Source organism: Chrysochloris asiatica, unplaced genomic scaffold (assembly GCF_000296735.1).
Source record: "Chrysochloris asiatica unplaced genomic scaffold, ChrAsi1.0 scaffold00288, whole genome shotgun sequence".
NCBI classification, from domain to species: Eukaryota; Metazoa; Chordata; class Mammalia; order Afrosoricida; family Chrysochloridae; genus Chrysochloris; species Chrysochloris asiatica.
In genome coordinates, this window is record NW_006408806.1 from 1,807,580 (window position 1) to 1,817,274 (window position 9,695).

Sequence of the window (9,695 nt, forward strand, 5' to 3'; positions counted from 1 at the left end):
GATGCAATGCATACCAAAGGCTGTGCTCTTTGATCTTCATCAATAAGTATTTTAAGTCCTCTTCACTTTCAGCAAACAAGGTTGTATCATCTGCATATCACAGGTTGTTAATGAGTCTTCCTCCAATCCTGATGCCATGCTTTTTCTTCATATAACCCCTACTGCAATTACCCTAGTGAGGAGGGGAGGTAATTCTCCTCTCTTCTTAGGAAGGCATCAAAGACCAAAATCTTACTCACGTTATTAACCAATTTTGTCATTTATTCCAAACTCAAATGTGGCAAAGATGGACTTGGAATTTCATTGCTCAAGTTTTACTTTTTGAGCATGGATTTGATTTTTAAAGTAACAATAAATCTAGATCAAAACCAGGTGAGTCAGGCTAGGCCCAAAAGGGCAAGACTGGTGTTGTTAGGTATCGCCTAGTTGTTTCCAACTCCTAGAGTCCCTATGTACAACAGAAGGAAAAACTCCCCAGTACTGTGCCGTCTTCAGAAGCATTGTTATGTTGGAGTGCATTGTTGCAGCCACTGTATTAGTCATCTCACTAAGCGTTTTCTCTTTTTTGCTGAACTTCTGCTGAACATAATGCCTTGCTTAAAGGACTGGTCCTTCCTAATAATGTGATCAAAGTAAGTGAGACAGAGTCTCACCATCTTTGCTTCTAAGTAGCATTCCAGCTGTACTTTTGGCATGATAGATTCCTTCATTCTTCTGGCAGTGCATTACATATTCAATATTTTTTGCCAAAACTATATTTCAAAGGCATCTATTCTTTGATCTTCCTTATTCATTGTCCATTTGCATGCATTTGAACCAACTGAAAATACCATGGCTTGAGTCAGGTCCACTTTAGTCCTCAAATTGACATCTTCAACACCTGTATAACTAGTTCTTCATGTTGTTGGTGTTGTTAAGTGCCTTTGAGTCAATGCCAACTCAGTGCAATCCTATATAGGGTGTCTGAGGAATGGCTGGTGAATTTGAACCGCCAATCTTTGAAATAATCATCTTTTTGCAATAACTTAAACTTTGCTTCTCAACCACTGAAGTTGAAAACAGAGCTTCAAACAACTTCTTCACAGTTCAGACAAGGCTGATGAAGCAAAACCAAGATGGACCCTAATTTGTGAAATATGGGTGAACCAGTGTGACAACTGGAACAGGAAAAATTACAGGTTGACTCACTGCTAGAAAGTTACTCTCTGTCTTAGAAAACAAAGGCAGAATGAACATTGCATAGCAACCAAATTTCTTGACTGACAGTGACAAGCAACACTACCTGGTTCAAGATGGAAGCCAACTGCACCATTTTCAATGTTGTTGTTCCCCACAGTCCTGGTAATCGAATCTCCTGCATTAAGTTCTTGAAAGGGCTCTCATTACACCTCATCTGACTCTCCTAATCCAGGACTTCAATCCATATTTTTTTCTGTTTCAGTTATATCCCACTTTTAAAAATTTAGGTCTGTTCTGATTTCAGTTCATCATCCATAACTGAGCCATTTTGAGGCCCTGTGTTAAAACATCAAACTAACGGTTCTAAACATTTCCCCCCACATAGACACATCTGACGAGTACTATACATGGCTGTCAATAACCTTGAATTTACTTGATATGGCTTTTCTATCCAGTATCTTAATTCTTGCCAAGTGATGGGGTGAGACCAAACAAATAAGGTATATAGGACTCTAAGAGTGGGATTGGTTAGTTTTGTAATAGTGTTGTTGTTAAGTGTCATCGAGTTGATTCCAACCCATAGCGACCCTGTATAGGGTTTCCAAGAAGCAGCTGGTGAGCTTGAACCGTTAACCTTGCAGTTCAAATGGCTTTGCAGTCTGGTGCATTAACCCACAGCGCAACACCAAGACTCCAGTTTTTGCCATACAGCCAGGTCTAAAGGAGCCATCTCAGAAGCAGGAACAGAGGATCCCAGGACTATCAAGAAGAAAGCATGAGTGGACTGTGAAGAGGCGGCAGAGGCAGTGGCATAGAGAGAGAGCAGCTGTGGGCTCTAGACCCATGGACTGAGGCAGAGACCAAGGGGCTACTTGGGTGAGAGGCTGAAGACAAGAGTGAGTCATGTCTGCAGTATGGCAGACAAGAGGCGTTCCTGACTGGAGAGCTGCTATGTCCTGAGTTGGTTTTGATCCTCATTTGCACCCTGTTCCCATCCTTAATGGAGTCCTGGTGTGGTGTTGTAGAATAAGCATTCGACCATAAGGTTGTTGATTCAAACTCACCAGCCACTCCTCAGAAACCCTATCTATATAGGGTCGCTATGAGTCGGAACCGACTCGATGGCACTTAACAACAACAGAAACAACTTCCTCAATAAACCCCATAATCGTGAGCATTGCTCTAAATTCTGTTTGGTTTTTGCAATGGATTATTGAACCCAAATGTGAAGCAGAGAGTTATGTGGGAGGAATGGTTTATGTCAGAATAGGATAAAGAAAGTTGTAGGGTGGAAGTATCATCTGACCTCCACTTCATAGGATTCAACCTTGTGCTGATTTTGAGTTTGACTCTCTTCCCCGCTTGTGAAACCAGGGGAAGTCTGACATGGTTCCCACATGGTTCTTGCACTTGCTCATCATGGTACCATAGCGTGTGGGGGGAGGGGTGTAAATTAGAAGGAAAAGAAATTTTTTAAAACACCATATATAATTCAGCATTTCTTAGGGTCGAGGTCTACTACAAAGATCTCCTGATCCAGGACTGAGACCTCAGGAACATAATTATCTCTGCTTTCTCTCTCTTCCTCATGCAGCTTGGTGGAGATACCTCTCACAGGGCCCCCTTGAATCTGCTTCATCAGATATGTGACATAACCCACTGTTTCGTTATGGAGCCTCTTACTGGAAATAATGGTGATTTCCTCTGACATGTGCTTCTTGGTGTGGCAGTCGTTGCCCAGGCAAATGTAATTCTTCTCAATGATGACCCAGGCTATGTTCTTCATGGTTTTGATGCGAATATGGCCCATGTTGACAGGTCCCTGATAAAAGAGGTTATTTGTTTTTATTTATTTATTTATATATCATTTAGATATATAGCTAGGGGTAGAATTTCTGGTAATTCTGTGATTGACTTTTTGAAGAACCACCAAACTCTTTTCAAAAGTGACTATACTGTAATGCTTGAGGGTACCAATTTATTCACATCCTTGCTAACACTTGTAAATGTTTGTGGGTTTTGTTTTATTTTAATAACAACCATCCTACTACTAGGTATGAGGGACTGCAGTGGCTCCATACAATAAGTTCTGGACTGTAAACCACAAGGTCAGAAGTTCAAGCCCACCAGCTGCTCCATGGAAGAAAGATAAGATTTTCTGCTCCCGTAACAATTTACAACTTCGGAAACCATATACAGGGTCACTATGAATCAGAGCCAATTCAACAGCACTTAACAACAACAACCATTTATGTGGTGGTATTTAGTTGTGGTTTTGATTTCCATCTGACTATTTAGAGCACCGGTGGGCTGTATGATAAGCGAACAAGTTCAGTAGTTCAAACCCACCAACCATTCCACTGGAGCTTTCTGCTTCAGTAAAGATTGAAGCCTTGGCAACCCTATACAGGGTCACTATGAGTTTGAATCAACTCGACAGCACCTAGCAACAAAGATTAATGATAAATTGAGTGTATTTTCATGTGCATAGTGGCCATCTGTATCTCTTCTTGGAGAAATGTCTATTAAAAAATTAAAACAAAACCTATCCATGGATAAATGTACCCAGGCACCCCAGCAAGAAGGCAGACTAGGCAGATGCACTGTGTAGACCACCTACAACAGTGAAGTAAGAAACAAAAAGAAAAGCAGACACACATGAAAATTCTGGCACCTTGAACCTCAGAAGAGAAGTTAGAGAGGTGGAGGGAGTACTTGCTGGGAGGAGAGACTGAGTAGAGATAACAAGGGAGGAAGACTGATTGGTAAGCAGCTGGCCACACACAGCTTCACCATCTTGTGAACAGTTTTGGTAGCAGAGAGAAACCTGATAGAGTAGATTTGCACAGGCAACAGAAAAGGTATGATTTCTTTTTCCCCCATACCTACTTGGTGATGAAAACTGTGGCCAACTCCCATCCTCATCCACACCAATCACAGACCCTGCTCTCAGCATGCTAATTCAGAACCACGTGTTTCAGACCCATGCCACTGTGAGGTGAGGGTAGGCTGCACTACTTTGATGTGCCACTTTGGTGCTTGGATTCAGGTGGGTTCAACTACAGATCTAAAAAACCACAAATAACCAGACTGGCATTTAACCAGTCACACTGCCCACAGCTTCCCTTAAGCTTCACTTAAACCAGCTCCATCAAGGGCCTCCATGAATTACTTCTGGACTGAGTGCTTTGGATATAGGTAACACTGAGGCCAATAAGAACTCCATCAAGGGCTAGGAGCTCTACTGTCACATCTCTTCCATAACCAGCCCATGAGCTCCCTGAATTGCAGAAACTGCCCAGAGATTTCTCCCCTATGGGTCCAACAACTACACGTTGCTTTTAAAAATACAGCAACCCCATAGTGCCCTGGAGAGAACAGAACACTTTAGCTCACACAAAGAAATGAAAGAATGGTTCAAACAAATGACCATGATACAGAGTCAGGAAACATTTCTGAGGAAGAAAAGATAATGGAATTAACCAAAAACTAATTCAAAATGGTGATAATTAGGTACCTTCAAAGGATCTATAGAATGATCAAGGAAAGCAAGGATAATGCAATAAAAACCTTAGAAGAATTCAGGAAAACACTACAAGAACAAATAGACAAAATAAATGCAAAATTTTTAAATAATATAAAACTTGCAATCAGAAATCCAGAAGATCAATGGTACGATCTCAGAAATGGACAGTGCATTGAAAAGGCAAAAGAGTAGATGCAAAGCAATGAAAGCCCAAATTAGTGAGCTTGAAGATAAATTCCTCAGTACTAGTACACTAGAAGAACAATCAGAAAAAGAATGAACAAATATGAAGGAAGATGACAAGTTATGTCGGACATCATGAAGAGGAACTACTTAACAGGTGATCAGAAGTCCAGAAAAGAAAAACACAATCACAGAAAAAATTGTCAAAGAGTTATTGGAAGAAAACTTCCCTAACATCATGAAAGATTAAGAGGTAAACATACACGAAGCTGAATGAACCCCAAACAGGATAGATTCCAAAAGAAAATCACCAACACATACCATAATCAAACTTTCTAAAATCAGGGATAAAATTTTGAGAGTGGTGCGGGAAAGATGAAAAGTTACCAACAAAGTAGAACCAATAAGACATAGCTCTAATTTCTCAGCAGAAATCATGCAGCCAACAAGACAATGGAATGACATATACAAAATTCTGAAAGAAAAAGATTGCCAACCAAGAATCATACTCAGTAAAGCTGTCCCTCAAATATGATGGCAAAGTTATTACATTTCATGATAAACAGAGATAAAGGGAATTTGTAATGACCAGATCAACTTTATAAAAAATGATAAAGGGTATTCTTTGGGCTAAGAACCAACAACAAACAACAACCTGTGATTACCATATATGACAATACCACCCAGAGCTCAATCCAGATATATAAGTATTTAAAATAAAACGAACCTACAAGACTGAAAATAGGGAACCAGAGATATCCGTGTATAGTGAAATGAAGTGAACTACAAAGCAAAAAGAGGGGATAGTATAGATGCAAGCTTTCCAAATGGCAAAGAAGTCAAGCAGATTTCAAGATAAAAAAGACTGTTCTAAGCAGAGAAAAAATTAATAAATTATGGTGGTGGTACTGTGCCGTGGAGTCAGTTCCAACTCATAACAACCTTGTACAGGGTTTCCAAGACTGTAAATCTTTACAGGAGCAGAAAGCCTCATCTTTCTCGTGCATAACAGCTGGTAGTTTCAAACTGCTGACCTTGAGGTTAGCAGCCCAATTCATAACCACTACATTACTATAAAAGAAAACCCACAAACAACAGTAAGTCAGCATAGAAATTATGTGGAACTAAGAATCCAGCAGCACCACCACCGCACAAAAAAACCCAAAAAACTAGCAATCAATTGATGATTACACTGAATGTAAATAGATTAAATGTACCAGTCAAGAGGCATAAAGAGCAGAATGGATAAGAAAACATGATCCATCAATATGCTGTCAAGAGATACATCAAAAAATGGTGACAGCCTAAATGCCCACAAACAGAAGAATGGTGAAATAAACTTTGGCACATACACATAACGAATACTACAAAACATTGAAGAATAATGATGAATCTGTGAAATGCTTCAAAACATGGTTGAACCTGGAGGACATTATGCTGAATGAAATTAGTCAATCACAAAAGCACAAACATTGTTTGAGGCCCATGTCGTAAAAAGATTATAAAAGTTTTCTTGATAAATCATCTATGATGTTTAAGTGAGGTGGGGAGAAAGAATTCATGGACTTGTGCTTAGACACATGTTAACATGGGTGTCAGTGCAAGAGAGAGGTTAGCAGAAGAAAGATGCAGGTAGTGGAAGAAGCAAGGAGGAACGTATTAATTAAAGTTTGAATAGAGGTAAATGCTGTTAACTGTTCATTTATAGAGGGGATTGTAAACACGGAATGATTTATTGAATGTGAAAAAGATGATCTGCTCCATAAACCTTCACTCAATTCACAATAAAAAGTTTTAAAAAGGGGAAAAAGAGCATATGCTCAAGGTACACATTTCTTACTACCGAGACTATTGTTTGGTTTTAAGAAGACTTCAGGGGATATTTTGGTTTAAGATATAAACATTATCTCAATGCAATATTATCTCTTGATGAAAAACATTTTTAATATAGTCCAAATGTCTATTTTTTCTGTTATTATCTATGCTTTTGGTGTCATATCTAAGTCATTGTAACATCCAAGATCATGAAGCTTTTCCCTTGTGTTTTCTTCCAAGAGTTTTATAGTTTGACGTTTTTGATTTGGATCTTTGATTCATTTTGTGTTGGTTTTTGTATATGGTGTCAGGTAACAGTACAGAAAAACCCAATTTACTTCTTGATTTCAAGAAAGTATTTTCTTCCTTCTCGAGTGAAATGTGAAATGTAAAAATAATTAGAAAAAGGAAGTGCTTTCTATAATTAATTAACTAAAAATAAAGCCTGTGTTCAAAGAGAGAGTCATCATCATTGTTGGCAGTTGTTGTGTTGGCTCTGACTCATAGTGATGTCAGGTGCAACAAAGTAAAACATTGTTCGATCCTTCACCATCTTCATGATGGTTAGTATGCTTGTGTCCATTATGGCAGCCACTGTGTGTTTTGGGTGCCTTCCAACCTGGGGGCTTAGGCATCCAGCATATATTGAATAGTATTCTATTATGATCCATGGCAGTTTAATTGATGACTCTTGGGAAGTAAATTGTCAGGTCTTTCTCTCCAGTTTGGAACCTCTTCTGAAACCTGTCCACAAGGGGTAGCCCTAGTGGTGTTAGAAAATATCCGTCGCATGGCTTACAGCATCATAAACACATGAGCCACCACATGAGAACAAACTGACAACATATACTCATTAAGTTCTGTTGTATTTGTTTGTTTTTAAGCAGTGCTTAATGAATACCACTATACAGGTGATGGACTTCTGGTGTGATGCTGTAGCATCAGCACAGGATTGCAAATCACAAGGTTGACAGTTCAAACCCACCAACCATTATTCAGAAACCCTACACAGGATTACTATGAGTCAGAACAGACTCGAATGTGCTTAACAACAACAACATACTGGTGGTACTCCTTTAAAAAAATCATATGTGTATTGTTGTTGTTGTTGTTAAGTACCGTGGAGTAGGTTCTGACTCATAGTGACCCTAAACAGGGTTTCCAAGGCTGTAAATCTTTATGGGAGCAGATTGCCTCATCTTTCTCCCGCAGAACCGCTGATAGTTTCGAACTGCCGACTGAGGTTAACAGAACGATTTGTAACCACTACGCTACCAGAGCTCATATATGTATGCATATATACATATACACATATATACCAACCAGAACTCCATATACTTATAATATATATAATATATAGTAACTTAGCAACAACAACATACTGGCAGTACTACTCTTAAAAATTATATATACGTATATATGTGTGTATATATACATATATATGTGTGTATATATGTATTATATATATAATATGTGTGTATATATACATATATGTGTATATATATATTATATATATATATTATATATATATATATACAATTATATATATATAATTGTTGTCAAATGCTATCAAGTCGGTTCCTATTCATAGTGACCCTGGATAGGATTTCCAAGGAGTGGTTGGTGAGCTTGAACTACCAGTACGGCAGTTTAAACCCACCTTATGGTTCAGCGCATTAACCTACAGCACCACACCAGGTCTCTATGTATATATATTTGTTTGCCACTTCTCATCTGTCAATTTGTCATACAGTGGTGACTAGTGTGTTGCTGTGATTCTGGAAGCTATACCACAGGTATTTGAAATACCACCAAGATCACCTATAGTGGACAAGATTCAGCTGAGTTACCAGATGAAGACAGACTAGGAAGAAGGACAGACAGACTACTTCTGAATACTTAATCACTGAAAACCTTATGATTAGCAGTGAAACACTGTCAGTACCTGATTATTAAATACTGAAACATGATGAAGATCACCAGAATAATAGTACCTGATGAGCCCCTCAGATTGGAAGGCACTGGGAAAGAGCTGCCTCCTCAAAGTAGAGTTGACTGTGATGATATGAATGGAATGAAGCCCTCAGGACCTTCATTTTCTGATGGAGCACAACTCAAATTAAGAGAAACAGGTGTAAAAATCCATTAAAAATCAGAACATGGAATATACAAAATATGAATCTAACAAAACTGGACATTGTCAAAAATGAAGTAGAATGTATAAACATCAATATTTTAAAGCATTAGTGAGCTGCAGTGGACTGATATTGGCCATTTTGAATCTGACAATCACATGGTTTACTATGCCAGGAATGACAAATTGAAAAGGAATGGCATTGCAGTCTTCAACAAAAGGAATGTATCAAGATCAGTAATAAAGTACAACACTGTCTGTAATAGGATAATATCCATACACCTATAAGGAAGACCAGTTAATACCACCGTTATTCACATCTATGCACCAACCACTAAAGTCAGTGATGATGAAATTGAAGAATTCTACTTCTTCAATCTGAAATTGATCAAATATGCAATCAAGATGTATTGATAATTACTGGCGATTAGAATGCAAAGCTTGGAAACAAAGAGGCAGTATCAGTAGTTGGAAAATATGGCCTTGATGATAGAAATGGTGCTGGAGACCGAATGATAGAATTTCACAGACCAGTGACTTCTTCATTATAAATATCTTTTATAAACAACATAAAAGATAACTATACACATGGGACTCACCAGATGGAATACACAGAAATCAAATTGACTACATCTGTGGAAAGAAACGATGCAAAAGCTCCATATCATCAACCAAAACAAGGCCAGGGGCAGACTGTGGAACAGATCATTTGTTCATATGCAAATTCAGGCTGAAGCTGAAGAAAATGAAAACAAGGCCGTGAGAGTGAAAATATGGTCTTGAATATATCCTACCTGAATTTAGAGATCATCTAAATAATTGTGGGGTAACATCAAGAACATCATACAGGAAGAAAGC

At 38.5% G+C, this 9,695-nt stretch overlaps 1 pseudogene; it reads right to left on the reverse strand.

Annotated features, from left to right (window-relative positions):
• Positions 1 to 2,671: 2,671 nt before the first annotated feature.
• On the reverse strand, positions 2,672 to 2,989 carry LOC102830056 (annotated as a pseudogene).
• Positions 2,990 to 9,695: the final 6,706 nt, after the last annotated feature.